General features: G+C 44.4%; 1 long non-coding RNA gene across 1 annotated transcript; it reads left to right on the forward strand.

Moving 5' to 3' along the window:
* Positions 1-12,506: 12,506 nt before the first annotated feature.
* LOC132654517 (uncharacterized) lies at positions 12,507-14,291 on the forward strand. The gene is made up of 2 exons (XR_009592149.1): positions 12,507-12,651; positions 13,923-14,291. It is a non-coding gene; the product is annotated as an uncharacterized LOC132654517 (long non-coding RNA).
* Positions 14,292-15,793: the final 1,502 nt, after the last annotated feature.

Here is a 15,793-nt window from a genome sequence, read left to right on the forward strand (position 1 = left end):
TCTGAATGGTAGTTTGAGCTGTCTGTGTAACAAACACAACATGTGTGGTAGCCACCGAAGTGAAGACGACTGAAGCCACCTGGCAAAGGTGCCAGTCGTCTATTAAGACCGTCTGAAAGGGCCAAGCATGGCACACACGGCCTGTAATCCCAGCACTTGGGTGTTGATGTTGATTTTTTAACAACCCTACTTTATTGAGCATTTTAAAATGCTTCTACCTCCCTTCCAACTCCCCAACACTGGGTAGAAGGTAAAGAAGGTTAGTGGGGACAGGAGGCATAGTTCTCTCTGCTACTTCCGGCTGGATGGGGTCCTAGGATTCAAGACCAATATCAGTCATCCAGAAATCCAGAAGTCCAGGCGACCAGCAAGTCAGCAAACAGCAAATGCAGCAGCAGGACGAACCAGCAGCAAGCAGTCCTCCTCCAAGCAGCCGCCCTTCTTCCTCTGGGCTGTCATATTTATGCCCCTCAGAGTCCTCAGGATTCAACTAGTTCCACCTGGCAAAGACCACGACTTTCATGAGATACTTAACAGATATGGACAAACTAAAACTCCAACTTGGAACTTTAACAAAAATATGTTTACATATTATAAACCAAAACATCCACAACACTTGGGGAGGCAGAGGCAGTCAGTCTTCACGAGTTTGAGGCCAGCCTGGTCTACAAAGCAAGTACAGGACAGCCAAGGCTATACAGAGAAACCCTGCCTTGAAAAATGAAAAAAGGAAAAAAAAAACTTCTTAAAGGAAACAGGTAGAGAGAGAGAAAGGGAGGAAATAAAAAGGCAAGAAGAAAAGTAAAGAAACAGGGAAGGGAGGCACGTTGTAAGAGCAAGAACAAGAACTCTCAACACGATCTTTGCACCTCTAAAAGTCTGAAGGGCCGAGTGTCTCAGGTTAAACATCATACAGATTGTTACTAATACAAACTTAAAGGCAAACGTAGCGGTGCATGCCTTTAACTGGCACTGGGAATTTCAGGAAAAGGGGACCATGAGATTGAGGCCACCTGGACATAGGAAAACCATATATGTTTAAAATCTCCTGAAAGGATTACAAAGCTATTGCAGCAATAGACAAAATGAGGTTTGAAAGCTTTTGTTGCCAAATTCTGTTTGAGAACTCCAGTGGACATGTGAGTTCAAAACCAAGCAAGAGGCAGCTGTGGGTGTAGTTCAGCAGTAGGTTTGCCCGGCATGTGTGGAGCCCTGGCTCTGAGTTTCGACAGAGAAAAAAAATGATAAAATTCTTTCTCCTTCTACATTCTGGAACCCTCAGCTGGTACCACTCTCTAGCATGCTCTCCCGCCCCCGTGCCCACACCTGTTGGAAGCGCTTTTGCTGTAGCTATGAACTCCTTCAGTCAGCTGCGCTATGAGAATATTAACAGAATGTGCTGTCCTTTACAAATGGCAAAACCTTAGGAAGAGGAAACCGAGGCAGCTCGCCTGCATTCTCGCCATGGAACTAGCAAAGCAGAAATGTGGACTCTGGAACCTGGCTCCTGGCCCGTGCTCTGCCCACTGCACTCTTCGGCATTACATAACGTGCACTGCTTTGCTCTAGTACATCTTGTATTGTATTGATTGTATTGAGCTTCTGATGCTCTGGTGCCAAAGGGGCTTCCCAGACCCACTGGAGAGTTGTGTTTGCTTCCTGCCATAGGCTGCACCGCACTCAGGTTCATGCAGCCCTGAGCAATTTCCTCTCTCTTTGTCCTGCATGATGCAATTCATCTTAAACCTTCTCATAATTTTTCCAAACAAGACATTATAGGTGATAATTAGTCATTCTAAATTTTGAGTAGATATTATAATAGATTACCACTCCTGCTGACTATCAAGAAATAGTTACCAAGGACATATTAGGTTAGATCTTCAAACTATAGAAAAAAAGAAAGCTTTCAAAACCTCGGTCCTCCCCTGGAACTGTTGTAATGTTCCATGTGAGGTGTGCACAGGGTTTCAGGAAAATCATCTCGGTTGTGTTTTGAGAAGTGGGAACGAAGTGGCTTCCAGGCTTGAGAGGAATGTTATAAATATGGGGAAAGAATTTTTGATTAGAAAGTATTTATATTAAAAGGGGTGCTGGAATGTGTGGTTTAGTGATAAATTGCTTGTTTGTTACATACACCACCCAGGACCAGGATTCAGTTCATACCACCAGTGGAAGGAGAGAGAGGGAGAAGGTGGAAGGAAGGGAGGGAAAGCTATGAAAGACAAGAGATTTAAAAGGTGAGCAGGTCCAAGAGAGAACTAGCACAGCAAGTAAAGCCTGAGCACCTGAGTTCAAGCCTCAGGATCCAAGTAGTGGACCGAGATTGACCGAGATACGGACTCTCGTAAGTTTTCCTCTGACTCCCACACATGTGCCATGATGTGAACACAAGCAAATAAATGTAACTAAATAAGTGAAAGGTGAGGCAGCCACAGGGAGGTCAAGGTCAGCAGATGCTCTCGTGCCCTCTGAGCTCGAATGTCTCATTTCGTTTCTGTGGGGGCTTGAAAGTCTCATCTGGTGTTCTTCAGTAGCAAAACTAAATATCCTGCCTCTTGGCTTTTAAGTTTCCCAGCTGAATCAATCAATGGCATCTTTAAACTGAGGGCAAAAATAATCGCGGTGAGGTGTTGCATGCCTGTAAGCCCAGAACTTTCTCCTGGGCAAGAGGCAGAGAGATCAGAAGTTCAAGATTCCCCTAAGCTATGCAGCAAGTTTGAGACCAGTGAGAGGCAGGGTACATGAGACTCCGCCTCAGGAAAAATAAGATTAGGAGCAGAAACCTCTACAGGAGGTGCAGACGAAGACCCCACTTCCCGGCCCGCTTTCACTGCTCGCTGCTTTTGTCTGCTTTCTTCTACACCTTCCTTTAAGCTTTGTAGAATGTTGGGGAGCAGATTAAAAAATGGATTGGATTGTTTTTTCTTTGAAAGTAGGTGAGTTCAGTGTTTTGACATTGTGATATGATGTTTTCATCAACAAAGAATTGCAATGAAAATTGGAAAAAATACTGTAACATTAATGAAAATTGTAAAAAACAAAATCATGCAACATTAAATAAATTTACAGGCTTACATTGGGTTGCATTCATAGCCATTCTGGGGTGTGTGTAGACTGCAGGGTTTGTTTTCCCATAAAAATTACTTATACAACTTCCAAATGGCATGTGTACGGTTGTGTATGAGCATCCATTCCGAGCTTGTTTTGTTCTGTTTTTAAAAAAGGGATCTTAATGAAGTTTTTTATGGTTTTGTTTTGTTCTGACACAGGGTTTCTCTGTGTAGCCCTGGCTGTCCTGGACTCTCTTTGTAAACCGGGCTGTCTTCGAACTCAGAGAACCCCAAATAAAAATAGGATAAACAAGGTATGCACCGATCGCTTTGCAGGTAAAAGAAAATGTAATCTCAGCTGGGCAGCTCCGGTGCTGCTTCCCTCGAGGGTCCTATGAGTTCCATCCGCCTGGATAGATTCTCTGCACAGCTGCACTTCTGAGGGGGGAAGCTCTGGGCAGGTCATTCTGGAGTCACAAATAGAATCTGTTACCATCAGTTGCCACTCCTAAGGAACAACTAGAGTGCCAGCCCTCACATGTACATTTCAATCCTCTTGCAAGATGGAAAATAAAAGCAAATGGCAATAGGGAACCCTCCCTACAGTCAGCTCTGTTTTTACTTTCTAGCTCAGTGATCTGAACTACAACCACACTTAACAAGCAAACTGTGGGGAGGGGAGGGATAATATTTATATTTGGCTATGATGTGTCCAGATCAAAACCCAAGGGCATTCTGTTTCTTCTATTATATCCTCGGAGTGAGCAAATGGATGACAAGCACCCAATGCAGTCACTGATCATCCAAGTCAGAAACACGAAACAATTTTACTGTCAGGATTTGAGACAAGTAAAAAAAAAAAAAAAAAAAAGACAAACCTAATATTAAAAAAATTATGAGTATTGACTTGAAATCTCCTTAACACCTAGAATTGACTTTAAGGTAAACAGACTAAAAATATATAATGTAATAAGTGGTCCAACATGAGGCAGTCATCCAAGAAAATAATAAAAAGTGCTCACAGTTAAGAATCAAATAAAAGGCATCGCTGGCTTCTTCCACTGTTTTCTCACAGATGAATAAGCGACAGCAGCTTTTGAAGCAATTTGTAGGTTTTGGTTTCTGTGTAATACAGACCCCTTCCTTCTTCATCTCTATTTTTTCAATACCAGGTTCTCGGAGCATCTCGATCCTGTCCCCCGAGCTGCCCACATTCTGAACTGCCTTACCCCTGTGAGGTTGTCCTCCCCCGGATGGACTCTAGTTCCTTCCACATCCGTTTGTCCAAGCTGGACGGAGCTGCAGCCTCAAGCCCCGTTGCTTTCAAAGCCCAGGCCTTTGGGTCCCGGAAGGCACTGCTGAGTCTTCTGATGCCTAGGAATCTCATTCCTTCCCACAGACCTCCTCATCCACATCGCAATCTCCAGACTTAGTAATCATCGCTACTTCAACGCAAGTATGTTATGAACTGTTCTTGGAAAAAAAAAAATCCCCAGTTGCTTCATAGCACTGCTAAAGCGAACCTTTCCCTTCTTGTGGAAAATGAATGATTCAAAACCTTGTCACGCCAAGTATTTAACAGGGATGGTCCAATAGTCACAAGAGCATCGCCTGTGCACAGGATTAATCAATTTTCACAGGACTGAATTCTTTTTTTAAATTATTTTTAAAGGGCTGGAGGGGCGGTCAGAGGTTAAGAGCACTGGATGCTCTTCAAGAGGTCCTGAGTTCAGTTCCCAGCAACCACATGGTGGCTCACAACCATTTATAACGAGATCTGGTGCCCTCTTCTGGCCTGCAGGCATACATGCAGGCCACTGTAGATATGATAAATAAATCTTTAAAAAATTATTTTTAAAGTGAAAAATTCCTATTTTTTCTTTTTTGTTTGTGGTAGTACTGCCACAGTTTACAGGCAATTGTACCTGACATAATAAAAAGAAAAAGCTTCAGTTGGTAAAAGGCCTCGGGATTGCACATCTAATTGACACTATAGTTGCCTTAGACAGTCACTGAACTTTTTGTAGACTAAGGGTGGGACAGCCCTGAGCAAGCAGAGTTTCCTGCTTTAAGTGACAGGAACTTGTCTGTGACTCAGGGCTCCTTCTGTGGCAGGCATTTACTGTTGGGAGGGTTGCACCAAAATTACCTGCAGCTCTAACAGCGCTCCCTCGTGCTGCAGTCCTTTTCTGATAGTCTAAAACCCTTCGCTACCGTTGCCACCACTTGTACCACCAGATCCACCATAGGGACGGCCTGAGTGTCCACCACCACCTCCTTCCGGAGTCCGTCATTGAATTGCTATCATCTACATTTCAACGCAGCACAGCTCTCAGCACAGAATTTCCTCCTTTATTGTAACGATTGCATCCTCCTCTCCCAAAGCTTAGTGTCCATATCCTGGTCCACTGCCACCTCCTCTACTTCTGTAACAAGGAGAGCCACCATGATTTCCTCCATCACCTCCAAAACGAGGATATCGTCACTCCCCCAAAACTGCCTCTGCTGCTGGCATCTTCACCAGCAGAGTCGACTCTTTGACCAAGTTCCCACCCAGCCTGTTGGCATAATGTTCCTGTGGAATGTATACAATTTACCCTCTATCATCCCAATGCTGATTTCTCTCGCCCACTATCTGGTTTCAATCAGGACGCCGCATCGTGATGCTTATTCTAAGTGTCACCTGTCTCCAGTTGTGTAAACATGCCACCATTTGTTCTTTGTGTTGTCAATTGAACAACCAGCTAGGGCTGAGCAGTAGAGAGAATAGGGTGGGACATCCTGGTCTGGAGTGGAGGTGAAAGGAAGTGAGAGAGAGGAGTGGGAGAGAGATCAGCAGGAGAGGAGTTGGAACCATGAGGAGAGATGAACCAGACTTAAGAAATGACTAAAAGCAAGTATAATGTGGGAAATCTGAATGGGAGGAAACTATGTGGGCTTGGAGGTTTAGGACAGAGTAATAAGTGCCCAGCATTGTGCTCTAGGTTAATTAAATAAATCCTAGTCTCTGTGTGGTGATTTGGGTATACAGCTGGTTTAGGAATAACCACTGTTTAACTAAGAGGTAAATCAATATTAAATATTAATAACCCACAACACCAGCCAAAATCAACTCCTCCACCCAAAAAGTTGGTAGGCCTACCCCATGACCTAATTGTCATCCAGGATACTGCATTTCATTTTAAGTCATGCTCATGAATAGTGTGATATCTCTAAACAATTTCATCAATTGATTTTTTTTTAATTTTCTGAGACAAGATTTCTCTGTGTAGCCTTGGCTGTCCTAGAACTCTGTAGACCAGGCTGGACTTGAATTCATAGATCCATCTGCCTCTGCCTCCCAAATGCTGGGATTAAAGGTCATCAATCGATCATTAAAACTTACGAAGGGAAATCCTTTCTTTTTTTCACTCTTTTTCCTTGTATGCTTTCAGTCTTACCAGACATTTCATAGTAGTGCAGTCTTTTTGTTTGTTTGTTTGTTTTGAGACAGGGTTTCTCTGTGTAGCCCTGGCTGTCCTGGACTTGCTTTGTAGACCAGGCTGGCCTCAAACTCACAGAGATCTTTCTGCCTCTGCCTCCCTGAGTGCTGGGATTACAGCCATCACACCTGGCTTGAGTCCTTTTGTTTGTTTGTTTTCCTAGTAGTCTCTCAAATGATATTCTTCTGTGTCTTTTTTTACTAACACCAACAAAAGTTTCTTCCCTGTTAAATGGCGTCTTAGTTACAGTTTCTACTGCTATGACAAGACACCATGACCAAAAAGCAAGTTGGGAATGAAAGAGTTTATTCATCTCACACTTTCATATTGCTGCTTATCACTAAAGGAAACAGGAAATAAGAGCGGGAACCGAGGCAGGGGCTGATGCAGAGACCATGGAGGGGTGCCACTTATTGGCTTGTTCCTCATGACTTGTTCAAACCACTCTTGTAGAACCCAGGACCACCAGCCCAGGTATGGCACCACCCACAATGGGCTGGGGCCATCCCCATCAATCACTAAGAAAATGCCTTACAGGTGGAGCTTTTGAAGGCATTTTCTCAACTGAGACTCCTTCCTCTCTGATGTCTCTAGCTTGTGTCAAGTTGACCTAAAACCAGCCAATACAGGTGGGCATAGAGCTTAACCGAGTTCTCTCTAGAAACAGCTCTGTTTGATTCCGTCAACCATCAACCTTGTGTGGTCAAGTGCACAGTGCTGTAGCTAGCTCTTCAACAGGTTACAAAGTCATTTGCTTGGCGGGGCGGGGGCGGGGACGGGGGTGGCATGTGCCTTGTTCTAACACAGTCTTCAAGCGCGGTGCTTCATTCCTCAAATGTTCTCTAAAGAAGCACCTGCAAAGTCAAAGCTTGGTCCAGTCAAACAGCGCAGTTCCCGAAGCTGCTCCGGTGCCTGTGGCTTATGCCTTGCCTTTACTGATGGAACTGACAGCCGGAGTGAGGCTGGAAATTACATTTACTTATTCACTGTGTGACGGGGAGAGCCACGATAATGTGTTGAGATCAGGGGACAATTTGTGGTACTTGATTTTCTCCCTCCACCAGGTGGGTTCTGAGGATTGAACACAGGTCATCAGGTTGGCCCTTACTCACAGCCCGTTATCTGTTTTGAGACGAGATTTGCCTCATCCGAATCGAGTTCAGTAGAGGGCTGAGTTCTTGCAAGAGTGGGTTGTTAGGGGACTAGAGTGATGGCTCAGTGGTTGAGAGCACTGCCTGATCTCCACGGTGGTGGTTTGAATAGGCATGGCCCCCATAGACTCAAGTATTTGAAGGCTTGGCCCATAGGGAGTAGCACTATGAGGAGGTGTGGCCTTGTTGGAGGAGGTGTGGCCTTCCTGGAGGAAGTGCGCCACTGTGAGGGCGGGCGCTCAAGCTACAACTAGCGTAGCGCGCGGTCTTCTGCTGTTTGCAGATCAGGATTTAGAACTCTCAGCTTCTCCAGCACCGTGTCTGCCTGGACACTGCAATGTTTCCCGCTCTGACGAAAACGGACTAAACCTCTGAAACTATAAGCCAGCCCCAATTAGATGCTTACCTTTATAAGAGCTGCCATGTCCATGGTGTCTCTTCACAGTAATAACACCCAAACTAAGACATCAACCTGATCCTAGTCCCAGGTGATCTAAAGCCCTTTTTTGGCTTCTGTGGTATACAAACACACGTATAGGCAAACATTCATTACACACAACATCATTTTTAAAATCTTTATTTTTGCGTGGAGGCTGTTAGAACATGAGGCTGGCCCATGAACTGCAGTATGTGGCTAGCATGCCCCCTGCTTCACCCCAGTACTGAGACCTAGCTTGAGTTGTGTTATGATATTTGAACTTTCCGGCTGCAGAATTAGGAACCACTTAAACTGCTTCTTTGTACATTACCCAGCACTGGGTATTCTGTTATAGAAATACAATAGACAGGGAAGAGAGAGCACCTTGACTTTGACAGGCCTTCAATACAGCAGAAGTACTCATTTCTACCCTCTTATGCATGGATCCTACAGATCTAGATCACCTCTCTCAGTTTTATTCTTCTTTGTAGCAAAGCCTGTTGAGTGTAAAGCTTCAGTCTCTTTAGTTGATTCTATTCTTCCTTGAGTGAGACTTGAACTGGTGTCATAATTGACCTTAGGGTTGGCTTTAGTTGTCAAGTGGAACGCCAGTTGAGGGGTTGCCTCCATCAGGTTGCCTATGGGAATGCCTGTGGGAAAAGCTCTTGTCTTGGTTGATGTTTGATCCGGGAGGGCCTAGGCTACTCTGGGTAGTACTGCCTAGGTCTTCAGGTGGGCCTGGACTACAGTTAAAAAGCACCTAAATGTGAGTCTGGGAGCCAGACAGTAAGCAGCATTCTTCCCTAGTCTCTGCTTTAGTTCCTGCCTTGAGTTCCTGCCTCCGCCTTCCTTGATATTAGACTGTAACCTGTAAGCCAAATAAATGCCTTCCTCCCTCAGCTGCTCTTGATTGATGTTTTATCACAGCAACAGAAAAGCAAACTTAGACAATTGTGTACCCCCCAAATCAGAGACTGAGCCAAAACTGGGTGGTGTGATCGTTCATTTCCCAATGTGGGAAAGTGACACTCAGTCCCATTGGGACCCTCTGAGGAACACCGTGAAATGAATGCACCTTCTGAAGTCTGGGAGGGAATGAGAGTGATTTTTAGCAAACTCCAGCCTCTTTGGTTTGTAAAAGTCATACTCCTTCCAGGTATGTGTGCTACAGCTGAAGCAGCTGAAGCTAAGTCTTGACCAAAACATATTGCAAAGGTTGCTGTGGTGATCATGAGGATAATATTTTGGGTCACTCTATCAGTCTTTTTATTCCCATTGGGCCTCAGAAGCCTTAAACTACTTTTTTTGTTTGTTTTCTGTTGTTTTGAGACAGGGCTTCCCTGTGTGGCCTTGGCTGTCCTGCACTTGCTTTGTAGACCAGGCTGGCCTCGAACTCAAACTCACAGCAAACTGCCTGCCTCTGCCTCCCAGAGTACTGGTATTACAGACTTATACCACCATGGCCAGCTCTTACACTATTTTTAAAACTGGCCCTAGAAATACAGCTTAGTGGTGGAGACCTGGTTGCTGTGTGAAAAACACATAAACAAACAAGTCGAAACTGGTTTTGTTCAGGCTGAGATGTTTGTAGTTCCTTCATTGAGCCTGGGAATAATATTTTATTAAAAAGACACATTCTAAAGGTTTCTTTTCTCATTCAAGATGGTTACACTTTGGCTCTGAATACACTTGGTTTCCTTAACTGGTCTGGAAATACCCTAGCTCACACATAAAAAAGTGGTCAATATGTATATTTGCTGATGGTTCTTAAAATAGCTGAACTCTCAGCCTTTTTACAAACATTATTTGGAGGAAAGCGTCTAGTGTAGTAAACCCAGCAGTGCTCTGTCAGAGAAGGAAGGATAAGGAGCAAGAGCACAGGTTAGGCAGAGATTCACACAGGTGGGGTTACTGCCCTCCAGTGTCTAGCAGCTCATCTTTGTAAGAGAGGAAACAGATTGTGGGAGTTACGTTCAACAGCAAATGCAGACAAGGAAGGGGAATGGCAGCAGATCACAAGCTTCTAAACAAAATACAAACCTTCTGGGATGGAAAATGCCAGAGTTAAAAACGCCCCTGAAATCCCTGTGTCTTAAAATAGAGTATGCCTATTTTATTTGTACAGATTTGACAGAAGTTCTTACTCACACTAGATCTGAAAACCGCTTTAGCATTAGAAAAGATCTGTCAATAGCTGAGCATTGCAGACTTTCTGCTTTTGAGGTGTGACTGTTAATTCCTTAAATGAATGGAAGCTGGCCAGGAAATGCTAAGCACACCCTGCCATATCACAGAGGTCAATGTCACTCTTCCTTGTATGATGTTAGGGTTGCGATTTTCTTGTTGTCATGAGTATTAGCTTATTACTTGTAATATATTTTGAAAATATTTTCTTCATATCCATCACTTGTTTTGTTTTTGATGCCAGCAGAGGAGATGGCTTTGTGGTGCTAGGCGTGGAACTCCAGGCCCACAGACAGGCTAGAAACTCTACCACTGAGCTGTATTCCAAGCCTCCAGAGGTTGGTGTCTGGTATGGTCTTCAGCCGCTCTCCATGGTTTCTTAGACAAGGCCTCCACTGAACCTGGTGCTTGCAGATTCTGCTGGGCTGACTTGCCATGGAGACTGCCTTTGGCTTTCTAGCATGGGGCTTACAGGTACATGGTGCTGAGACTGGCTTTGATGTGGTGCCAGGGATGCAAACACAGGCCCTCACCCCTGTGCAGAGAGCACTTTACCAAGGAAATCACCATCCTAGCCACAGTTGTTTTTAAAAGGTGGAGTTTTCTCTTCTCATATCTGGCTTTGGAATTATGGGTTGTCCTCTCCCCACATTCAGCGATAATTTTTTTCATCTGTGTTTTATTTTAGTACTTGTTTGGTTTTGTTATTTTTTCTAATTGTTCTGTTCCCTTTGGAATATATCCTTATATGTTCTGTGGGGTTGGACCCACTTTTATTTCTTACTAAATGGCTGTTATCTGGTTTATAGACACAAACCACTCTGCCCTCTGCAGCCAGGTTATAAGTTTGCTTACTCACAGTGAGTCATTTCTGCCCACAGTGGAACATGCTAGAATTTTTGTTTGGTGTGCTGGTTTCAAGGGTACAGATTCTCCGGTTGTACCTCACTTGAGGCCCTGATGACTAATCAAAAGAGTATAATGCTTAACAGGCACTTTTCAGTTTACCTAGCCCTGCTGGGGACGGTGTATGTGAAATTTTAGAAGTTTCCATGACCAAGCAGTTCAGCTTGCAGAGGTGTGTGCAAAACAATTAAGAAATAATTTCGGACAAGATAAAACTAGTGAGATTTATAACCTGTTATTGCTAAATGCATTTCTCTAGAGTCTAGAGTCAAGACTGACCCAGTTCTCATGGAATTGTTGCTTTGAGGTTGTTCATTTCAGCTATAAGTTATAGAGAAGCCAACTCTTGGGTCTTGCCTTCACTCACAAAACCTGGAAGTGTAGAGGGTTTCTGGCATCAGCCATCAGCACTAGTGCTGGGGATAGCACCTCTGTTCCTTTGGCCTTCCCTGTATGTTTCCAACATGGCTGCTGGAACAACCACATCTGTGGTTTCAATGTAGGAACATGGCAAAGAGGCACACCCACTGTGCTATCTCATTTATCAAAGGAGAGGAAAACAAAAACCTTCCTCTAAATTGTTAGAAACTTTTACCTCTGTCTCCTGGGATAGAATTCTATCGTTCCCCAGATGCTAAGAACTAGGAATTTAAGCTTTCTAATCCAGCAGGAACAGCAGGAAAGAAAGGGCCGGGAATGGCTATTTATCCAACTAACCAGTGGAGTCTGGCATTCGGAACTGTTCCAGTTCTCTTTTTCCAAACAAAATGGCAGGAATGGGACAAGTTTGAAAGTCCATATGATAATGTGAGTTTAAAAAAAAAATCCATCAACAGGCACCAAGGGGGTGTGGACCCCCCCAAAAAAGGCACAAGTGGAGAGAACTTCATGATGGAAGTTGGTCTCCAGAAAGATCATGATCTAGGTAGGCATCCTTAGATAGTCGGGTGTAGCCCTAACCCCCGACTCTGCACATCAGAGACAGGCTATTGAGTGAGTTCATTACGAATTTGTTACAAGGGTTAATCTGCTATGCCCGCTGAAAGAAAGCTCCATAAAACCCACTAAATGGAGTTGCAAAGGGTCTGGGTTAGTGAACACACTGGTGTGAGAGGGTAACAGACCTGGAGGGTACGGAAGCTCTGCTCCCTTCTCCACACACCATCCCCTTTGCATCTCCTCCATTTGGCTGTTCCTCCCTTGCACCCTTTGTAATAAAGCACTACTACTAAATAAACCACCCTCATGAGCACTTCCAGAGAACAGCTGTCGACCTGTTAATTATCAACGTGTAGCCAGCCAGCCAGCAGTTTCACTGAAGAGAAGACATGAACCTTGTGACAGATATGTGAAGTGGGGATAGTCAGTGGAAGTGAGAGACCTTTATTCTCAGGACCTGAAGCTCACTCCAAGTAGTGGCAGACTGGCCTGAACTGCAGGACACCTACCCATCAGAGCAGGTGGGTGACGTGGTGTTGGAAGACACTATGCATTTGGTGCCAGGTGTGTAAGGAGCAAAAGCCTCATCTCAGAGCTCCTAACAGAACAGAATGGCACTGGAGGCCTCATTGTGATGAATGAAGACTAGCAACCTTGGGAGCAACCTTGACCTAGTGGCTCAAAAAGACAGATGGTGGTGGAACTGATAACAATGGTATTAAGAAACAGAGCAATGATGCCTGGGAGAGAACAAGTCAGTAGCTCTGGATTAGAGTTTAGAAGGGCTTAAAGCATGGTAGGCAACTTGATGACTATCTCTGAAGTATACATTGTTTCTGTCCAGCTGTGTAGCTAAGGTCATGGGCCAGAGAATCAGGCTAGGGCTCAAACAGTTTAGGAATGTGAGGGGCTCAGTATGAGTAACATCCTTCCCGATCCTGTCAAGGGCAGAAGTGGATTTTAAATCCTATCCCTCAAACATTGTAATCAAAAACCCATTTTCAGACTGGTCATGGTGTCATACAATCCCAGCATTTGGGAGGCTGAGGCAAGTGGATCTCTGTGTGTTGGACACCAGCCTGGTCTATGTAACCATTCCAGGCTAGCAGAATTACATGGTCAGACCCTCTCTCAAAACACCAAAACAACAACAACAAAAAAACAGTACCTGGAAGTATTTAGACAGTAGTTCAGAGACAAGAGTACTTGCCTTGTATGCAGAATCAGAGTTCAATTACTCAGTTTTGAGAGAGAGAAAGAGAGAGAGAGAGAGAGAGAGAGAGATCAAGGTCATTTAGATCAGGCCTGGTGGAGCATGCATCTAATTCCCCATTAGGGAAACAGATTGAGATCTCAGTGAGTTAGAGGTCAACCTGGTCTACACAGTCAGTTCCAAGGCAGCCAGAGACACATAGAGAAACCCTGTTTTAAAACAAACAAACCAATTTGCTAGCTGACCAATTTACTGATAGCTACTTGAGTACCTTTCACAAATCTGCAGCATGTCAGTTCCTAACTTTCAGAAACAGAGATTGACTATCATGGGTTTGACGTGGGATTCAGGCAAATCTCAACCTACAAGTGAGTAAGTCACTCTACTAAACTTCAGCAAACAAGGAATTGTGAGATTATTCACTTTCCAATTTATGCTAGTTTACTTAACGATGCAAGTAAACACATTGAGAGAGTCATAGAATTTCTTGAAATTCTCAGAAATTTCTGGGAATCCCAGTGGCAGGGCTTGTGCTGTGTTGGTGTTGTGGATATAAACATGTTTTTGTTTTAATCCCAGGTGTGGGATGTGGTTTTATTTGCCTCCTGCCGGCTCTGTGACGAGTTCATTTCCAGCTGCTGATGTTTAAATGTGAGGACTGTGGAGAGAGAATAAATGCCAAAGCCCAGATATTGTGGAGCTGAAAGAAAGAACAATGCTGCTCCTGCTTCCCCTTCCTGCTCCTGGTTGCTGTTGTGAGACAAGAAGTTGGAGGTCTCCTGAAATGAGGATTGGACCCTACGACCCTAACCAGCAGAAAGCAGCTAAGAGAACCGTGCCCCCTCTCTCACTAACCCTTTCTCTCCCCTACTAGGTGTTGGGGTATTGGAAGGGATTGGGGTGGAGAAGGGACAAAGAGATATAAGAAATATAAATAAAAGAGTTTTTTCAAAGTACCCTAACAGGTTGGGCAGGGCAAAAAGTGTTGATGCATTTCCTGCCTCTCCCTGGCTCACTCGGCCCACAGGTCTCCATCTCCCTGAACGGCTGCAACCTTACAGTGGCCAAAGACAGACACAGACAGACACTCCTGGCTGAGAAAAATGAGTCTTTAAGCTGAGCCACTAGCTCTGTTTATTCAGTCTAGAAAAACACTTCCAGAAGTAGCAGGTCTGAGCATAGTGTCATAGTGTCACTGTGGCTCCTTCCTGCTCCAGGTTATGTTGGCTTTTGGCTGGGTTTGTCTCCTCAGCCACCTTCTCTGGGACACCCCCCTCCCCCCATCCTCCCTGTGAAGATGGAATAACCGAGCCTGGGAGCAAAGGTCATCCTGCCATACTCAGGACAGGAGTGTGAGCTTGGGAATGACTCAGACAGCTTTCTCTGGCGATGAAAGCATGCCTTAATTATGTTTGGGGGCAGGAAGGCTCCAAGGCACAGAGGTGTATGGTTCCCCTTATGGTTTGAAAACCTGTATTTAAGTACTATATTGTCTCCTGTTCAAGAGACAGAAACAGCAAGCAGGAAGCAGAGGAAGTATCCTGACCCAAGCAGAAATACAATTAGGAGCAGGATAGAAGGGCTGTTCAAGAAAGGTCAGAAGACTTCCTTGTCTTCCTCTTATCTGGTGTCATTGCTCTGTAAATTGGTGGGAAAGCTAGGTGGCAACAGACCGGGACGTTCATGGAAGCCGACCAGATTAGAGACAGAGGGATTGTGCGTATTAAAAGAACCCACTAACAGTCTCTGGCTCTACTTTTTGCCTTGATTTGGGACAAAACTTCCATCTTGTCTGGTCTGTTTCAAAGATGTTTTCTCCGTTTCTTCCTGCTAGTGGCGTTTGCAAGTGTTTGCTAGGAAACTCTTCACGGGCCCTGATTCCTTGCTTAGAGCCTGTTCGCAATATTAACTCTGAGTAAAATTCCAAATGTGGTGCCTCCTGGTTCACTTGATTTTATAGCCCTCCAAGATCAGTGATAAAGTAGTATCAAAGTAATAAACGCTAGCTCTGAGTTATTGAAATATCTGTTGCAACCGAAAATGTTTTTACACGTTGCCAAATGTTTCTGAGGGCAAATTTGCCCTAAGGTGAGAACCACTGCTCTAGGTGCTAGCCAGCCCCTCTATGCAGTAAGAAAAGAAATGGCCTGGCAATGAGATAAATTTATGATAGTAAGCCACACAGTGAACTTAAAAAGGAAGCTAGTATCTAAAAGATAAATAATGAATGAATTATACTCCCAATGTAACAGGCCCTAGAAGGCCCCAGACCTTAGCACAACTGATACCATGATGGAAATGCCATTTGGGCCATAAAACTCAACACGGAGACAGCATTACCTACCAAAAGGTAATCAAAGACCTAGTAGATCAAAGTTCACAGTTCTGGGGAAATCTTTAAATGTACTAACCTTGCGTTTTGGCTTCTGTTCTGCTTCTAGCTAACTGTT

This window comes from Meriones unguiculatus, chromosome 6, assembly GCF_030254825.1.
Source record: "Meriones unguiculatus strain TT.TT164.6M chromosome 6, Bangor_MerUng_6.1, whole genome shotgun sequence".
NCBI classification, from domain to species: Eukaryota; Metazoa; Chordata; class Mammalia; order Rodentia; family Muridae; genus Meriones; species Meriones unguiculatus.